We start from the raw sequence: 19,430 nt of genomic DNA on the forward strand, positions 1-19,430 counted from the left end.
AAAACTTACACAAAATATAACTCAAAATGACCGTGAACTTATATGTGAAGTACAAAACCACAAATTTGGGGGGAAAAAAAAACACAGGATAAAATCTTCATGATATAGATTTAGGCAAAGTTCTTAGATTTGACATCAAAAGCATGATCCATAACACGAAAAAAATATTTAATGCACTCACACATGAAATGCAAAATTCTTGAAATGACTAGTGCTAAGAAAATTTCTTTATCTGGATATCTAATACACTAGATATCAAAGGCATGATTCATAAAAGAAAAAATTGATAAATTAAGCCTTATCGAAATTTTAAAATTTTATTCTGTGAAGGACCCCATCCCAAACCAAAAACTAAACTCATTGCCATCTAGTCAAGGCCAACTCAGCGACATTACAGGACAGAGTAGAACAGACCAGCAGGGTTTCCAAGGCTGTAAATCTTGTGAAGCAGACTGACACATCTTTCTGCCATGGAGCAGCTGGTTGGTTGGAATCAGTGACCTTTCTGTTAGCTGCTGAGCGCTTAACCACTGTGACACCAGGGTTCCTTGAAGAACCCCATAGAGAAGATAAATTAGACTTGGAGAAAGTATTAGAAAACCTCATTTCCAACAAAGGACTCTATATAGAGTATTTAAAAAGCTCTTAAAACTGAATGTTAAAAAAACAATCCAGTTAGGAAATGGACAAAAGACATGAACAGGCATTTCACGGAAGAGCAATATAGATGGCAAATAAGCACATAAAAATATTTTCAACATCCTTAGTCATTAGGGAAATGCAAACTAAAACTGCTATCATATCACTACACACTCATCAGAATGGCAAAAACAAAAAATTAGTGATAACTCCAAATTCTGGAGAGGATGCAGAAAAATTGTCATTCCTACACTGTTCCTGGGAATGCAAAATGGTACACCCACTCTGGAAAACAGTATGACAGTTGCTTAAAAATGAACAGAGATTTTGGTTGCTTTACTCTTAGCACCAGTAAAAAATGGGAAACTACTGAATATCTTCCCAACAGACATTTGTCGACACCTCATCATGTATCCGTACCACAGTATATCTGGAATCAATGATTAGATAAAGAGAAAAATGTAGATGTAAATGTAGCTTTAATTATATGTCTGCCATGCGCTCCTCCTCTCTAAGGCTCTCTCCCAACCCAACATTAATGTTGAGTTCCTCCAGTGCAGTAGGGTGCCTCCTGCCTTGTGCCTTTGCACATGCTGTTCCTTGTCATAAGATTCTCTTCCGCATATCTATCTGCCAGGCTAACTCTCACTCACTCTTCAAATCTCAGTTTATCCATCTCTTTCTCAGGAAGATCTTTCCTAATCATCAATGTGAAGTAGGTTCCCAAGTAATTGTCTCCCATGGAAACCTCTTTTTCCTCAGAAAACTGGACTTGTCAATGTTGCTTCTTGGTGCTTACAGTTTAAAAACATTTATGTCTTCTCATCTGTATGCTCAGTAACTAGCAAGGGCAAGGGATTAATAAACACAAGGTGAACGAACAGCCTTACACAGGAAAATCTCTCAGAGAACGCTGTAGAGTAATATGTGTGCATGTGCACATAGACATTTAAATACACTGATTAAATGTACATTAAACTCCTTCAAACTGTTAACAGCTTGCCCATAGGAACAGAAGCAGAATTGTGGGGATAGGGGTAGGCAGAAAAAATTACTGCTTTGCATAATATACTTCTCTACTCAATATGCTTGTTTTTTTGTTTTTGTTTTTAGTTTGGAAGCATATTCATGCATTACTTTTGAAATGTAAACTATTTTACATAAACAAAAGAAGAAATAATGCTTACTTCAGTAGTAAAATAAAATATACCTCAACAGTCCTTTAGGGTACAGACACATCTCACTCACCTCTTGACTCGCTTCAAAATAGTGCTTTTGTTATCTAGTGTGCAGTGTGTGGTAAACACCTTGGTCTCTGGAATGAAGCTACTTGCTTTGAGTCCTGCTTCCCACTCATTAGTTTTGCAGTCTCTGGTGTGCTCCTCAGCCACTCTGTTCTTCAACCTCAACCTCTTGGGCTGGGAGCTAAATGTGAGTAGCAAAGCCAAGCCTAATGTTTCCTTTCCTTTCTTTTTTTTGTTTCTTTTTTCTTTCTTTTCTTCCTTTTCAGTCTTTCTATGGCCCAGGGAGCCATGGAAAGCCACTTATTCTCTCGCACCATTCAGAAACATATCAACATGACAAGCCACATACTAGCAAAAAAACAACTAAGCATGTTTTTTATCTATTCAAAAGTCTGGTTGATCATTTAGTGTTTGTCAGTAGAGAAAAATTGGGAAAAAATTCCCATTTGTAAAATGTAGTAGAAACAAAGGATCTTTTTTTAAAACCACCGCTTAAGGCTCCTGTTTCTAGGATAAACTGATCATCGTTCATTGAAAACTAAAAATCAATCATAAAGACAGAATTTTTTATTTTTTTGCTGTTCATTTTGCTCTGTTCATCTCTCTTTGCCCTAAGACTACATGCTGTGTATCACAGGCTGAATTTGTAGATTTCCTATGGGTATCAGTTGCCCAAATTGGAGCCAGCAGAGGCTATTTTTGGTCAAGTGGATGTACTGCTGATAAGGCTATAGATCCCCACACTGCCTGGACCCCAGAAGGATCCTCTTCATCTTCAGCAGCGATCAATCCAGCTGATGACACAACATGTCCACTGAGGAGCCTGACTTCAGCACAATCTCATTGGTGGCTGCATGGGGAGCATTTTTCTATAATCAGCCTCCAGACCAAGTGCCCTGGTGCCATCTCATTCACCTCTCAGGACTACATGGAGTATAGACCCAAGGCTGAGGTCGAGCAGCCTCCAGGCTGAAGGTCACGCAGCTCTGACACGTGGACCCAAAGTCAAAAAGCTGTCTCTGAATCCTTGGTATTTGCTCTTAAACATCATTTATGAAAAACAATATATCCCAAGAAGACCTGTCATATCCATGGATTTGACTAGCAAAGTCTTAAGTATTTGAGGATATCTTTGCAGATCCATATTTTATAAATTGACATTTTGAATAAATACTAATTTGAATAATATGCCTAGCAAGATCAGTGTGTAGTAGTAAATTTCTTAGAGTGCAGTCACCCTGGCTCCCAAGCACCAGTATGTATTCCATCCGAGAGCCAGTGGCCTAAAAACTAGCTGTAGACACTGCAGAAAGTGCACACTGCCAGGGTCCATGCCCTGCGTTTTTACTGGAACCTGCCTTTTTACTGGCTTCTCCACACAATTCTAATATCTGTGTATGAATCCCGTGTTAATGCTTTCTACTTACTGCTAACCATTCCCCAAACTAACAAATACCATTAAATCATTTCCACTACAAAATGCAGTTAAATATGTTAGTCTGAGGAATTCACTATGGCTTTGTGTGTACATAACTGGAAGTTATACTTTGCCGAGTATCTGGTATAATCTGGTAAGGAAAAAAGTCCTGAAATTTAAATATGACCTTGTGACCTGAATCTGAGGAGGACTTGCCACTTTGCTGGTATCCTTTAATTCACTCCTGTTTACACAGCACTTAGAGTGGTGCTTCCACACCGCAGGCACTCAGTAAGTCTGCATTAGGGGAATGAATGATCATTTGCCATTGACCAATTATCTGACATGAAAAGAAACAACGGCTTCCAGAATGATATGACTAAAACGCACACACACATGTAGTCAGATGGCTTTTTTTGCATGAGGGCATATTATCATGGAACAAATAGAATTAGAAATTCATTCAGACAGAAATGATCAAATCTGTCCTTCTGACCCCAATTCCTGACTGATCTCCTCAAAGCTATGGCTTTCAGTGGCCATCTAGCTGTAAGACAGCTTTCCTCATTGATTGAATTCCCAACCCCTTGCATTAGGATTCATCTGTTACATAAATCTGCCTTCCAAACGTGAGTCTAGATAATGCCTCTTGCCAACAAGGTGGATGTGAGTAAGAGGAGGTCTCTTGTTTGTTTCTTCCTGGTGGGTAAATTCTAAAATGAAGTACACTGGTGAGTCGATGTGAGCAGCATGGGGCATATTTTTCCTAAATCCTAGAGACACACACCCCGCCTTATTCCCTGTGCCAGGGTAGAGTAGGCAACTCCCAGGGGCCTCTTGCACTAATGGCATAAAGGCAGCTTTTAACAAACCATCCTTCCTGAAAAGGTCCCTTCTTGCAATGTCTCCACCCATGAATGCTGGGAGATAAACAGATTTGATGTAAGGTATAAGGTAATTTATTTATTTTGGCCCTTTGACTCTATGAAAGTCCTAATGCTGTGTTCCATGTCATAAAGTATGAAAAAGTGATGTTGTAAGGGGTATGCAATCTAGCAGCTAAAATAACCCCACAAGTGAGATATGACTTTTCAACCCTAAAACACTAAACCCAAAAAATATCGTGCGTTTTACTGGTTAGTCCAAGTCTCATGCCCTAACTAGATACAAAACAAACAATTGTGAGTGGACGTAGTATATGTTGTGCTATAGATTAAATTTCATCCCCTAAAAATATGATGGGATCTTAATCTTTGTACCTGCGGATAAAATCCCAAATGGGAATATGGTTTTCATTGCTATGTGAATGAGGCCTTATCAGTGTAGGACCTTCCTAAACCTAATCACTTCTGAGTTATAAGGAGCAGCATAGACATAGAGACAAGCAAGCCCAAATTGAGGAGGAGGAGGTAGATGCCATGTGAGGATTGCCAAGGAACTGAGGAAAGCCTTGGCTACAGAAGTTGAGGCGAAGTTCTCTCCCTAGAGTCGACAGAGAGATAGCTTTTTCCTAGAGTCAGTGCCCTGAATTTGGACTTATAGATAGCCTCCTAAACCATTAGATAATCGATTTTTATTTTTTAAAGTCACCCCCTTATGGTAATTCTGTTACAGTGGCACTAGGAAACAAAGACATGCTGACAGTGTGGAAATGTAAGCGCATCAGTCATTGGGGTTAGGGCAGGGAGGGTCAAGTAGAAAATAAGACAGCAACTAAAGAAAATCGGGTTTTTGTTTGTTTTGTTTTTTTCCAATTATCCCCAGAACTGACCCTGGGTAAGCACAATACACACTAAATGTATACATTCACCTTAAAAACGGGACTCAAGTTGAAGGACAGTTAAAGTGGCCAACGCTGTTGTTGGCAAACTGATGTTAGCTTGAAGGTGTAAAAGGAGCAAGGGTTGGCGAGGGGAAGCAGGTCCCTCGAGGAGTCTTGAGAAGGTGCATGCTAGCTACCGCACACAAGGAGTGAGCGCATTGCTATGGACACACTAGAGCCATCAAGACGAACAGGCACCACCTAGAAGCAACTGACAATAAAATGATCTGCAAGAAGTTTCCAATCTCTCTTTCTGCTCCATGTCAATTTTCCTTTGCCTCAGGCCATTCCCCATTTACTCTCAGTTGCTGTTGACCTGTGTAAATCTACTGACACTTCTAAAGGTTTTCAAGCCTTTCGTTAGAGCTCAGTTTCCCCAAGAAGAACGCAGGTTCATGATGGACATGTTCAATTTCTCTCTGTTGCTCCAGGTCCCAGCCCAGCTTCTTGGAGAGCTTGGTGAAAAGTAAACAAGCGTAACAAGCCACCTATTTCAGGTCTTCTTGGCAACCTTGCAACGTTTTCTAAGTAAAGTCCCACCCCAGTGAACTGCAGACAAATCACACACCCGGGCGGGTCCACAACAAACCAGGTTCTTTCCAAATAATACCCTCTAATCCAAGAGTCGATGGTGTGGGCTCAGTCGATGATGCTGTCTGTTATCTTCTTAAGCCAGGCATTGAGTTTGGCATCATTACCCTAGCACCTTCCAAGCACCCCTTCCAGTGGAAAAGCATATAACAATGAATCAACATAGCAGGCTGCATATTCTCAACTACTTCACTCTCCACCGCAGGGCATGGCTAGAAGTGTTTTCAACTCTAGACACTCCCTTCCAAGGCCTCCAGAAGCCTGTACTGATTGTAGAGCTCTGTGGGACCTGGGGGCTTCCTTCATGCAAGTTCCCAAATTTCTACCTTCTAACCACCTTCTGGAGGAAACTTCCTGATTTCTAAGGCAAAGTTGACTGCTTGCAGCTCTACTTACAGCTCCTCATTCTCAATAATAACTAGTGCTCATCTTGCTATATTATGATGATGTTTGTCATACTGTGGTGGCTTGCATGTTCCTCTGATGGCTGAAAGCTATGCAACCAGTATTTCAAATACCAACAGGGTTACTCATGGTGGACAGTCTTCAGTGGCACTTCCAGACTAAGACAGACTAGGAAGAAGAATCTGGTGGTCTACTTCTGAAAAAATAGGCCAGTGAAAACCTTATGAATAGCAGGGGAACATTGTCTGATATACTGCGGAAGACGAGCCCCTCAGGTTGGAAGCCACTCAAAATACAACTTGGGAAGAAAGACCTCCCACCTCAAAGTAGAGTCAACCTTAATGACATGGATGGAGTAAAGCTTTTGAGACTTTCATTTGCTGATAGGGCACGATTCAAAATGAGAAGAAAGAGCTGCAAACACTCATTAATAATTGGAATGTGGAATGTACGAAGTGTGAATCTAGGAAAATTGGAAGTCATCAAAAATGAAATGGAAGGCATAAATATCAATAACCTAGGCATTAGTGAGCTGAAATGGACTGGTAGTGACCATTTTGAATTGGACAATCATATGGTCTACTATGCTAGGAGTGACAAATTGATGAGGAATGGTGTCACCTTCATTATCAAAAAGAACATTTCAAGATCTATAATGAAGTGCAATTCTGTCAGTGATAGGATAATATCCATACATTTACAAGGAAGACAAGTTAATATGACTATTATTCAAATTTACACATCAACCACTAATGCCAAAGATAAAGAGCTTGAAGATTTTTACCAACTTCTGCAGTCTGAAATTGATAAAACATGCAATCAAAATGCATTGATAATTATTGGTGATTGGAATGTGAAAGCTGGAAATAAAGAAGGATAGGTGGTTGGAAAATATGGCCTTGGTGATAGAAATGATGCCAGAGATTACATGACAGAATTTTGTAAAACGAATGACTTATTCATTGCAAATACCTTTTTTCAAAAACATAAATGACAACTATACATGTGGACCTCCCTGAAGGGAATACACAGGAATCAAATTGACTACATCTGTGAAAAGAGACAATGGAGAAGCTCAAAATCATCAGTCAGAACAAGGCCAGGGTCCAACCACGAAACACAACATCAATTGCTGGTATGCAAGATCAAGTTGAAGCTGAAAAAATTTATAGCAAGTCCACAAAAGCCAAAGTACTACATTGAGTATTTAAAAAAAAAACAAAAAAACCCTATAGGTCAGAGTATAACTGCTCCACAGGGTTTACAAGGAGCACCTGGTAGATTCGAACTGCTGACCTTTTTTTGGTTAGCAGCTGTAGCTCTTTAACCACTACACCACCAGGGTTTCCAACATTTAATATATCCACCTGAATTCAGAGACCATCTCAAGAATAGATTTAACACACTGAACACTAATGACTGAAGACCGGACAAGTTGTGGGATGATATCCAGGACGTCGTATGTGAAGAAAGCAAAAGGTCATTAAAACAGACAGGAGAGAGGGTGTAGCCAACATGGCACTATAGACACAAGCATCATGCGGTCCCTCTACCCTAAAGACCCGAAAAGCTAAGTAAAACAGATATAAAATTCAAGTTTGGAATCCTAAGCATCAAAGGAAGGGATAAAAAACTCCATTAAGCACCGAATGGAATAAGAAATGGACAAAGAACAGGGAATGAGGAGAACTATGGAATGGAGATCTCCTACTAGCTAATGTGGCATGATTTGCCATCTTGACCTCAGCCAACAAGAGCAGCAGAGAGGGAGTATGGGAAGGCAACTCCATGGAGCTCCCAACAGGAGACAGAGCACCCAGTAACCAGGGATACATGCTCTCCCACCCCCTACCCTTCTTCCCTTTACACGGCCTCTGCCACCTTCCAACGGGCCACGGTTGCTCTGCTGAAGAGACACTAACTCAATGCCACCCGGTTTGTCCCAAATCCACGGCTAGCTCCTTCAGCATCATTTTGTTTTTGGTTAGTTTTTTTGTTTTTGGCTTTTTTTATTTCTTCTCTCTCTCTCCCGTCCTTCCTTTCTGTTCTTCTGCCCAGCTAGCCCCGTATTTTGTCCTCACCCCTTCCTGACAAGCTGTGCCACACAACTTGGCTAGAAAGCCACCGGCACACGACCTCCCTGGGTCTGTGCCACCCCACCTGCAGACTCCCTCAGCTCCATTTTTTTTTTTTTTTTTCAGTTTCTTCTCTGTCTCTCCACTCCTTTCCTTCCTCCCACCTACCTAGCCCTGTGTGCCGTCCTCACCCCTTCTTGACAGGCTGTGCCACACCACTCAGCTACAAAGCCATTGGCACATGGCCCTCCTGGGTCCACGCTGCCCCCACTGGCAGGCTCCCTCAGCACCGTATTTATTTATTTATTGTTGTTGTTTGCTTTATTTTGTTTTGTTCTGTTTCTTTGTTGTTTCTTCTATCTCTTTCCCTTCTTGCATTTCCTTTCTCCTGCCCACCTAGCCCCACGTGCCGCCCATGGCCATTATCAACAGGCCAATCCACACTGCTTGGAGAGAGAGCCACCGGCACACAGCCTCCCTGTGTCTGTCCCACCCCCACCCTCTAAATCCTACCACACCATCTTTTTAATTACTTTTTTATTTTTTCCTTCATTTTTTTTGCTTCTATTTCTCTCTGTTCTTTCTCTCCCCACGTAGCCCCACACATCACATCCTCTCCCGTCCCTCCTGCCTATCTGCACCAAGTGCCGAGTGCTGTGCCCCAAAGTGGCACTGGCGTAGACAACCAGACCCCACCTGCACTGCTCCCTGGCCCCCCCTCTGTTGGCTCCAGTATGTGGCAAAAACAACCCATCTCTGCCCTTCCCCTTTAGCTGGAACTCAGACAAAGAAAAAATACAGAAAAAGCAATGGAAGAATTCAGGAAAATAATACAGGAAAAAAATGTCAAAACAAACAACTAGAAATCCTACAAAAACAGCAATTAGAAATTCAAAAGATAAACAGCAAGATTTCAGAAATGGACAGTGCAATAGGCTTTAGGAGCAAACTTCAAACAAAGGAAGGCAGGATTAGTAAAAGGATTGAAGAAAAATCCTGGGATACCACTTTGATGAAAAATCATTGAAAAGAATGAAGAAAAATGAAGAAACCCTGAGAACGATGTGAGATACAATCAAGAGCAAAAATTTGTGTCATCGAGTTTCCAGAACAAGGGGAGAAAATGGAAAATGCAGAAAGGATCACTAAAGATTTACTGACAGGCCTCCGGGGCCGCGGCCGCAGGGAGGAAGGAGCTCCTCGCCCACCTCGCCGAAGGCAGCCCCGCCAGCTCCCGCCTCGGACCATCTCCCCATGACTGTCCCCGGCCCCGCTGCCGACGGACGTCGCCCCAGCGCCCGAGTTTAACACGGACGCCGCGGTCGGGGCCGCGGGAGGAAAAGGAGGGAGACCCGGTCCCGTGTCTCTCTCCCCCGGCGCCTCGGTCGGAGCCATGACCTCGCTGACCCAGTGCAGCTCGGGCCTAGTGCAGCGCCCCACGAGGCCTCCTGCCACGCCGCCGCCAAGGAGCGGACGGCGGGCGGCGGCGGTAGCGACGGCGAGGACGGCACGCAGAGCCGCCGTGACGAGCAGGAGGACGACAAGGGCGACTCCAATGAAACGCGGCTCACCCTGATGGAGGAGGTGCTCCTGCTGGGCTTCAAGGATGGAGAAGGACACATCATTTTGGAATGCCTGTGTATCATCTGGATTACGTGGCTGTATGTTAATTGAATTAGCCTTGAGAGGAAGGTTACAACTAGAGGCTTGCGGAATGAGGCGTAAAAGTCTATTAACAAGAAAGGTGATCTGTAAGTCGGATGCTCCCACAGGCGACGTTCTTCTTGACGAAGCTCTGAAGCATGTTAAGGAGACTCAGCCACCAGAAACGGTCCAGAACTGGATTGAATTACTTAGTGGTGAGACATGGAACCCATTAAAATTGCATTATCAGTTAAGAAATGTACGGGAACGATTAGCTAAAAACCTGGTAGAAAAGGGTGTATTGACAAGAGAGAAACAGAACTTCCTACTTTTTGACATGACAACACATCCTCTCACCAACAACAACATTAAGCAGCGCCTCATGAAGAAGGTACAAGAAGCCGTTCTTGACAAATGGGTCAATGACCCTCACCGCATGGACAAGCGCTTGCTGGCCCTCACTTACCTAGCCCATGCCTCGGATGTTCTGGAGAACGCTTTTGCTCCTCTTCTGGATGAGCAGTATGATTTAGCCACCAAGAGAGTGCAGCAGCTTCTTGATTTAGACCCTGAAGTGGAGTGTCTGAAGGCCAACACCAACGAGGTTCTGTGGGCGGTGGTGGCAGCATTCACCAAGGAACTACTCAGAAGAAAGCCTTCTCCTTTCTCTCATGTAAACCAGTTTTTCTTCTGTTGACTTCTGGTTTTCTGCAGTTTGTACTTTCCCACACTGTAATTGGCTTTTGTTTTATGAAAATGGTGGGTGGCTTTTTCTTTTTTATATGTATCAGGATTCTGCTGGTACGAGAGGCCTTCTGATTCAGTTTTTTTTTTTTTAATTCCTGTCATATTGGCATTCCATTGCTTCTTGCCATTCTCACTGTTTACCTGCTTTGGCTTTCTGGTATGCTTTGACTTACAAAGTACCTCCAGTGTCCTCATATGCACATCTTTTGGATCACCTCGGCTTGAGTTTTCCCACATGTGCATGTACACCTAGCATTCTGCGTACAATTCAGGCAGAAGTCACAAAAAGGCCTTTAACTCACCAAAGATAAATATCTGTATCTATTAGGACATTTTATACATAGACCTCAGTTGAGATGTATACTTAGCAAAATTATTTTTAAATTGAACAGCACAGTAAATACTTAATATAAAATGCCCCTTGGATTCTGCTTCCCATGTAAATCTATTGTATTATTATTACACTTGTTATAATTTTAACTATTAAATCATAAAGGTCCAGTTGTTTCACAAAGCCAGCTTGGGATGGGTTGCATTCCAGTTATGTTGTATATAGTTTGAATTATATATAAATTGCCCCTTCTTCTGGCCACGCCTGCCCCCATCTTAGTATTTTGCAAGATTTAATTAGTTGTACACCTGGTGACCCTCACTTGTTTCAGTCATTATCATTTGATGGCAAAACAGACCTCTCATCACTGAAGGAGAGAGGAAAGATGTGTGTGTGGTTGGTCCCCGGAGTTCTTGAGCTGTGCCATTCCTGGTACTCTTTGCCTATGCATCGCCTTTTCTGATTTTTTTAAAAATCATTTCTATAGGGAAGAGGCTTGTGACCAGTATTAATCTTGAGTACAGTTTTTTCTTTTTCTGTCCACAAGTAAATTAATGTCTGCTCTTAAATGTCATTTATCTACTCACACTTTCTTGGAGGAAAAAAAAATCAAATGTCAGTCCTAGCAGATGTTGCATGTAAGTTGTTAGCAAGTAATGACTACAACTCAGATGATTATGATGTTTGTAACAGAAAGTTCTGCTATGTTTTAATTTTTACATACAATTATGATGATTAGCACATTGTAAGAATATAAACCTTTGCTTTTTAAAGTTTATTTTTACTATTTCTTTATCAGTGTTTATCATACCACCATTGCTTTCATAATGTAAATACTATACATTGAACAAATTAAATGTCAAATTTTTTATTACCATAGTTCATGTTAATAGTGGGACTTTCAGGTGTTTAGAGATTTTTTTGGTTAACCTTCAGTGCAAAAGTACTAGATGGTGTATAACTCTAGAGTTGAATTTTAAGGGATCCCCTAATATGTATACTATCTTTTTATCTGAAGTAATAAATAAACTATGATCTTGAAAGTGCCTAAAAAAAAAAAAAAAAGATTTACTGACAGAAAACTTCCTTAATATCATCAAAGATGAATCACTGACTATCCAAGAAGCTCAATGGACCCCATATAAGATAGACCCCAAAATAAAATCACTAAAATATATAATCACACTTGCTAAAACCAAAGGCAAAGAAAGAATCCTGAGGGCAGCTCAAGAAAACTGAAAAGTAACAAAGGGGAAAAAATAAGACTAAGTTCTGATTACTTGGCAGAAACCATGCAGGCAAGAAGGCAATGGGCTAACATATATGAAACCTTGAAAGAAAGAAAAAAATTTTCAGCCAAGAAACTCACTCAAATATGATGGCAAAATTAGGACATTTCCAGATAAACAAAAATTAAAGGTTTATGTAGAAACCTAACCAAACTTACAAGAAATATTAAAGGGAGTCCTTCAGTTATAGAACCAACAACATCAGACAACAACCTTAATCTAGGACCACAGGACAGCATCAGCCAGATACCAACCTAGGTAATGAACTCTCAAGGATAAAACAAAACTAAAAGATTTACAACAGGGAACCAGAGATGTCAATCTGTAAATGACAATAATTTCAGAACAATAAAATAGGGAATAAACAGTGGAGGCACAGAACTTTCAAATGGAAAGGAAGTCAAGATGATATCAAGTAATAAAAAACTGTTTTAAATTTAGGAAGATGGGATAAATTTTAGGGTAATCACAAAGAAAGTAAGCAAACCTAGTCATCAAAAAAAGAAAACACAAAGTCTCAATAAACACAAAGTCATACATAAATGAAAGAAACAGAAAAAAAATCCACAAACAAAACGAATTCAGCATAGGAGAGTAAGTGGAACAAAAAAAAAAAAGTCACCACCACAAAAGAAGCACTATGAAATGACAGAAATAGACTCACCTATAAGTAATCACAATGAACGTAAATGGCTTAACTACACCCATAAAGAGACAGAGTGATGGAATGGATAAAAATACAGGATCCATCAATATGCTGTCTAAAAGAGACACACTTTAGAAACAAAAACACAAATATACTAAAAGTCAAAGGATGGAAAAAAATATATCAAGCAAACAGCAACCAAAAAAGAGCGGGAATGGCAATGCTAATCTCAGATAAAATAGACTTTAAAATAAAATCTACAATGAAAGACAAGGAAGGACATTATATAATCCACATTGAAGACATAAACATAATAAATTTCTATGCACCCAGTGACAGGGCTTCACGATACATAAAACAAATCTAACAGCACTGAAAAGAGAAATTGACAGTGCCACAATAATAGTAGGAGACTTCAGCACACCACTCTTGGTGAAGGGCAGAACATCTAGAAAAAACTCAACAAAGATACAGAAGATCTAAAGGCCACAATCAACCAACCTGACCTCATAGACATATATAGAACACTCCATCCAAGAGCAGCAAAGTACGCATTCTTTTCCAATGCGCATGGAACTTTTCCCAGAATAGACCATGTCTTAGATTACAAAGGAACACTCAACAAAATCCAAAATACTGAGATAATACAAAGTATCTTCTGTGATTACAACATCATAAAAGTATAAATTAATAACAGGAAGAAAAAGGAAAAAAAATCAAATATATGGAAACTGAATAACACCCTGCTTAAAAACCAATGGGTAATAGAAGAAATCAAAGATGGAATCAAAAAATTCCTAGAATCGAATGAAAACACATCATACCAAAACATTTGGCACACAGTAAATTCAGTGCTCAGAGGTCAATTTATAATAATAGACGCACATATCAAAAAAAGAAGAAAGGGACAAAATCAAAATGATAGCTATATAACTCAAACAAACAGAAAGAGAAGAGCAAAAGAAGCCCACAGTCAGCAGAATAAAGGAAATAATAAAGATTAGAGCAGAAATAAATGAAATAGAGAACGGAAAAAGAATAGAAACAATCAACAAAACCAAACGTTCATTCCTTGAAAGAACCAACAAAATTGACAAACAATTGGCCAAACTTACAAAAGAAAAACAAGAGAGAATACAAATAACACAAATAAGAAATGAAATGGGGGACATTACTACAGACCCAACCACAATAAAAAGGACAATAACAGAGTACTATAAAAAACTATACTCCAATAAATTTGAAAACTCAGAGGAAATGTACAAATATCTAGAAAAACACTACCTACCCAAACTAACAAAATTGAGGTTGAAATTCTGAACAGACCCATAACAAGAGAAGAAACTGAAAAGGTAATTAAAGAAAAACAAAAAAACTCTCAACCAAAAAAAAGTCTTGGCCTAGATGGCTTCACTGGATAATTCTACCAAACGTTCAGAGAAGAGCTTACACCAGTACTACTTGACCTATTTCAGAACATAGAAAATGAAGGGATACTTCTGAATTATTTCTATGAATCCAGCATAACACTTATACCAAATCCAGGCAAACACAGTCACCAAAAAAAAAATAAAATAAAATTACAGACCAATATCTCTCATGATTATAAATACAAAAATTCTCAACAAAATGCTAGCCAATAGAATTCAGCATCATATTAAAACAAACAAAAAAATACACCATGACCAAGTGGGATTCATACCAGGTATGCAAGAATGGTTCAACATTAGAAAGTCAATCAATGTAATTCACCACATAAATAAAACAAAGGAATGAAATGTTCATCTCAATTGATGCAGAAAAGGCATTCAATAAAGTCCAGCACACATTTCTAATAAAAACTCTCAATAAGACAGGTATGGAATGGATATTCCTCAACATCATAAACAGCATCTGTACAAAACAAACAGCCAACATCATTCTTAATGGAGAGAGGATAAAAACATTCCCACTGAGAACAGAAACAAGACAAGGATGCCCTTTATCACCATTCCTATTTAACATTGTGCTGGAAGTTCTAGCTAGAGCAATAAGGCAAGAAAAAGAAATAAAAATCCAAACTGGTAAGGAAGAAGTAAAAATGTCCCTATTAGCAGTTGATTGATACTATACATAAAGAAACCAAAAGACTCCACAAGAAAACTACTGGAATTAATAAAAAGATTCAGCAGAGTAGCAGGATATAAGATAAACATAGAGAAATCAGTTGGATTTCTATGCATTAATAAAGAGAATAACAAAAAGGAAATCAGGAAAACAATACCATTTATAATAGCCCTTGAAAACATAAAATATTTAGGAATAATATAACCAGGGACATAAAAGAGCTGTACGAAGAAAACTACAAAACACTTATCGCAAGAAAATAAAGAGATCTACATAAGTGGAAAAACATACCATGCTCACGGATAAGTAGACTCAGCATTGTCAAAATGTCAATTCTACCCAAAACAATCTACAAATACAATGCAATCCTAATCCAAATACCAACAGCCTTCTTTAACAAGATGGAAAAACTAATCATTAACTTTACATGGAAAGGTGAGAGGCCCTAGGTAAGTAAAGCACTATTGAAGAAGAAGCATAAAGTAGGAGGACTCACACTATTTGACCTCAGAACCTACTATACTGCTATGGTAGTCAAAAAAGCCTGGTAAAGGTAACAAGGACAGACACATTGACCAATGGAACAGAATTGAGAATCCAGATGTAAATCCATCCACCTATAGGTCACCTGATCTTTGACAAAAAAAAAACAAAGTGCATTCAATGGGGAAAAGACAGACTGTTAAACAAATTGTGCTGGTAAAACTGGATGTCCATCTGCAAAAAAATGAAACAGGACCCATACTTCACACCATACACAAAAACTAATCCAAAATGGATCAAAGATCTAAATATAAAATGAAAAACTACAAAGATCATAAAGAAAAAATAGTGTCAATGATAGAGGCCCTAATACATAGCATTAACAGGATACAAACCATAACTAACAATATACAAACACAAGAATATAAACTAGATAACCAGTATCTTCTAAAAATTAAACATTTATGCTCATCAAAAGACTTCACCAAAAGAGTAAAAATAGAACCTACAAACTGGAAAAAAAAAATTTTTAGCTATGACAAATTCGACAAAGGTCGAATCTCTAAAATCTGTAAGAAAATTCAACACATCTATAACAAAAAGACAAATGAGCCAATTAAAAAACTGGCGATGGGAGGTGGGGCCAAGATGGCGGGGTAGGCAGAAGCTTCTGGTGGACCCTCTTACAACAAAGACCTGAAAAACCAAGTGAATCAGTTATATATGGCAATCTGGGAGCCCTGAAAATCAAAGGCAGAGTTGAGGAACCAGACTGAGTGACAGGGGGAGGAAGAGACAGTTTGGAAGCAGCAAGGAGTTGCCAGACCTGACACAGCAAGAGTCTGAGCACTTCAGGGCTGATCAGCTCAGGGGTGAGCGGTGAGACAGGCAAGCAGCCGTGCTCAGGAGACGCATTTTCTGCACAAGGGGAGAACCGGGACCAGAGAGTTTACCTGGCCACCCAGAACCAGTGAGAAGCAGCCCTCCAAGAAAGATAAGTACTTGCGAATGGCTTACCGTGCCAATCAAAAATACCCCCTTATGAAGGGTGAGACAGTACACAATACAGGGGAAACTAGCACAACTTGTACAAGGAAAGGTCATGGAAGCCCCATAGACACATCCAAACTCCCTGAGGGACTGAATTGCTGGGCGGAGGGCTCTGGGGACCATGGTCTTGGGGAACATCTAGCTCAATTGGCATGACACAGCTTATAAAGACAATGCTCTACATTCTACCTTGGTGAGTAGTGTCTGGGGTCTTAAAAGCCTGTGAGTGGCCATCTAAGATACTCCACTGGTCTCATCCCTTCGGGAGCAAGGGAGAATGAAGAGAACAAGATATAAGGAAAAGATTAGTCCAAAGGACTAATTGTCCACAGCTACCAAGGCCTCCACCGGACTGAGTCCAGTACAGCTAGATGGTGCCCGGCTACCACCACTGACTTCTCTGACCAGGATCACAACAGAGGGCTCTGGACAGAGCTGGAGAAGGATGTAGAGCATAATTCTAACTCACAGAAAAAAGACTAGATTTACTGGCCTAAAGGAGAGTGGAGAAACCACGAGAATATGGCCCCTAGACACCCTTTTAGCTCAGTGGTGAAGTTACCTCTGAGGTTCACTGTTCAGCCTGGGAGTGGACAGGCCCATAAAACCAAATGAGACTAACGAGGTACAGGAGTCCAGTGACAAGGGCCAGAAAGCAGAAGGAGACAAGGAAGCTGGTGATAGGGAACCCAAGGCTGAGTAAGGATATTGTTGATGTGTTGTGAGATTGTTAACCATTGTCATAGGGCAACATTTGTAGTAACTGTGAAATGAGAAACTATTTTGTTCTGTAAGCCTTCATCTTAAGTGAGAATAACAGCACAATTGAAAGAGCGTAGTCAATGTCACTGAACTGTGCATGTAGAAATTTTTGAAATGGTGTATCTTTGGCTATGTGTATTTTCACCAAAAATAAAAAAGAGGTTGAGAAGTTAGAGGGTTGATATGTTGTGGGGTTGTTAACCAATGTCATCAAATAACATATGTACTTCTGTTTCATGAGAAACTATCTGTTCTGTAAGCCTTCACCTGAAGTATAATAAAAAAAATTAAAAACAAACAAAAAACAAAAACCAAAAATACCCCCTTAGGGAAAAAAATCTGTCTCCCATTTACCTCCCTGCTCCCTGCTCTGCATTGCGTCCCGGACCGGCTTCAGCAACTGCTGAGCCCCTGGGCCGGAAGTAAGATCCATCACACTCTCGGAGCCATTATCCCTGCCTTGGAGAGTGCACAAATTAACAAACAGGAAAAACTAAACTCCCAACTCCCATAAGCCAGGAACCCTCGGAACGCACAGCTCCTTTGCCCAGGCACAGGCATAAGAGATCCACAGACTTTGAGTACCTTTCCCCCTGCATACACTCGTGTGGGCCCATCTCAACAGTGTAGGCCTTCATTACCACAATACAATAGGGTATATACTGGAAAACCAGCTTCAACTGTTTTGGCTGTGAAGTGGCAGGTTCTTGACATCTGACACTGCTCTGTGCCCATTAAGCAGGGTCCTCACCTACCCACATCAGAGGCCTGAGGACTGGTGGCTCAACCCACACCACCTAGCCAGCTGTGAGAGGGGCCCATGAATAAGAGGTGCCCCCCAGTCCTTACAGATAACAGCACTAGGTGCTCATACTCGGGCTGCAAAACCCACCCACCTACGCGCTCTAGGGAACAAGGACACATCTTCTTCCTGGACACACAGGGGTGGCCATCGGCCCCCTGCCTTGCTCAGAACATGTCTCCTGCTGCTGCAGCCACATGCCTGTGCCTACACCAATCACCCATGCCTGTCTAGGACTGTAAGTGAGAGCCTACACCACACACTTGGTGGCTATCTACCTGGGCACCTGAGCTGAATCCATACAGGAGTGGGCAGACTACTGAGCTAACATACCTAGTAACAGATCTAACCACCTGGTGGCAGGACATTAGAGCTTCAAAGGTGACAATAATCCAACTAGCTCATATGAGCAGCCTATTTGTGTATATCAAAATGAAACAAGAAGCTAGGATACGATAAGCAAACATAAAATAAATAAATATAATAACTTATTGATGGCTCAGAGACAACAGTCAATATCAAATCACATAAAGAGGCAATCCATGAGGGCTTCAGCAAGCTCCCAGAATAAAGAATCTACAAATTTCCCAGAGGAGGAAAATTTCTTGGAATTACTGGAGGCAGAATACAAAAGATTAATATACAGAACTCTTCAGGAAATTAGGAAGGAAATTAAGCAAAACTCTGAACACACAATAAAAGAAATTAAAAAGATTAGAGAAGAGCATAATGACAAATTTAACAAGCTGCAAGAAGCCATAGAGAGACAGCAATCAGAAATCCAGAAGATTAACAATAAAATTTCACAATTAGACAACTCAATAGAAAGTCGTAGGAGCAGATTTTAGGCAATGGAAGTCAGAATTGGTGAGATTGAAGATAAAACACTTGACACCAACTTATTTGAGGAAAAATCAGATAAAAAGATTTAAAAAAATGCAGAAACCCAAAGAATTATGTGCGCCTCTATCAAGAGGAATAACCTGCAAGTGCTTGGAGTACCAGAACTGGGGGGATAACAGAAAATAGAGAGAATTGTTGAAGATGTGTTGGCAGAAAACTTCCCTAATACCATGAAAGATGAGAAGATATCTATCAAAGATGTTTACAGAACCCCACATAAGGTAGATCCCAAAATAAAGTCATCAAGACATATTATGATCAAACTTGGCAAAAGCAAAGATAAAGACAGAATTTTAAGATCAGCTAGGGATAAATGAAAAGTCATCTACAAATGAAAGTCAATAAGAATAAGCTTGGACTACTCAGCAGAAACCATGCAGGCAAGAAGGCAATGGGATGACATATATAAAACCTTGAAGGAAAAAAACTGCCAGCCAAGAATTATATATCCAGCAAAACTGTCTCTCAAATATG

The 19,430-nt window shown here is 40.3% G+C and overlaps 1 protein-coding gene and 1 pseudogene across 1 annotated transcript in view; one reads left to right on the forward strand and one right to left on the reverse strand.

Annotated features, from left to right (window-relative positions):
* Positions 1-19,430, reverse strand: part of GABRG3 (gamma-aminobutyric acid type A receptor subunit gamma3) — a 909,494-nt gene that overhangs the window by 597,666 nt on the left and 292,398 nt on the right. The window lies entirely within an intron of this gene.
* Positions 9,587-10,656, forward strand: LOC105756064 (Golgi phosphoprotein 3 pseudogene; annotated as a pseudogene).

This window comes from Trichechus manatus, unplaced genomic scaffold, assembly GCF_000243295.1.
Source record: "Trichechus manatus latirostris isolate Lorelei unplaced genomic scaffold, TriManLat1.0 scaffold00019, whole genome shotgun sequence".
NCBI lineage: Eukaryota > Metazoa > Chordata > Mammalia > Sirenia > Trichechidae > Trichechus > Trichechus manatus.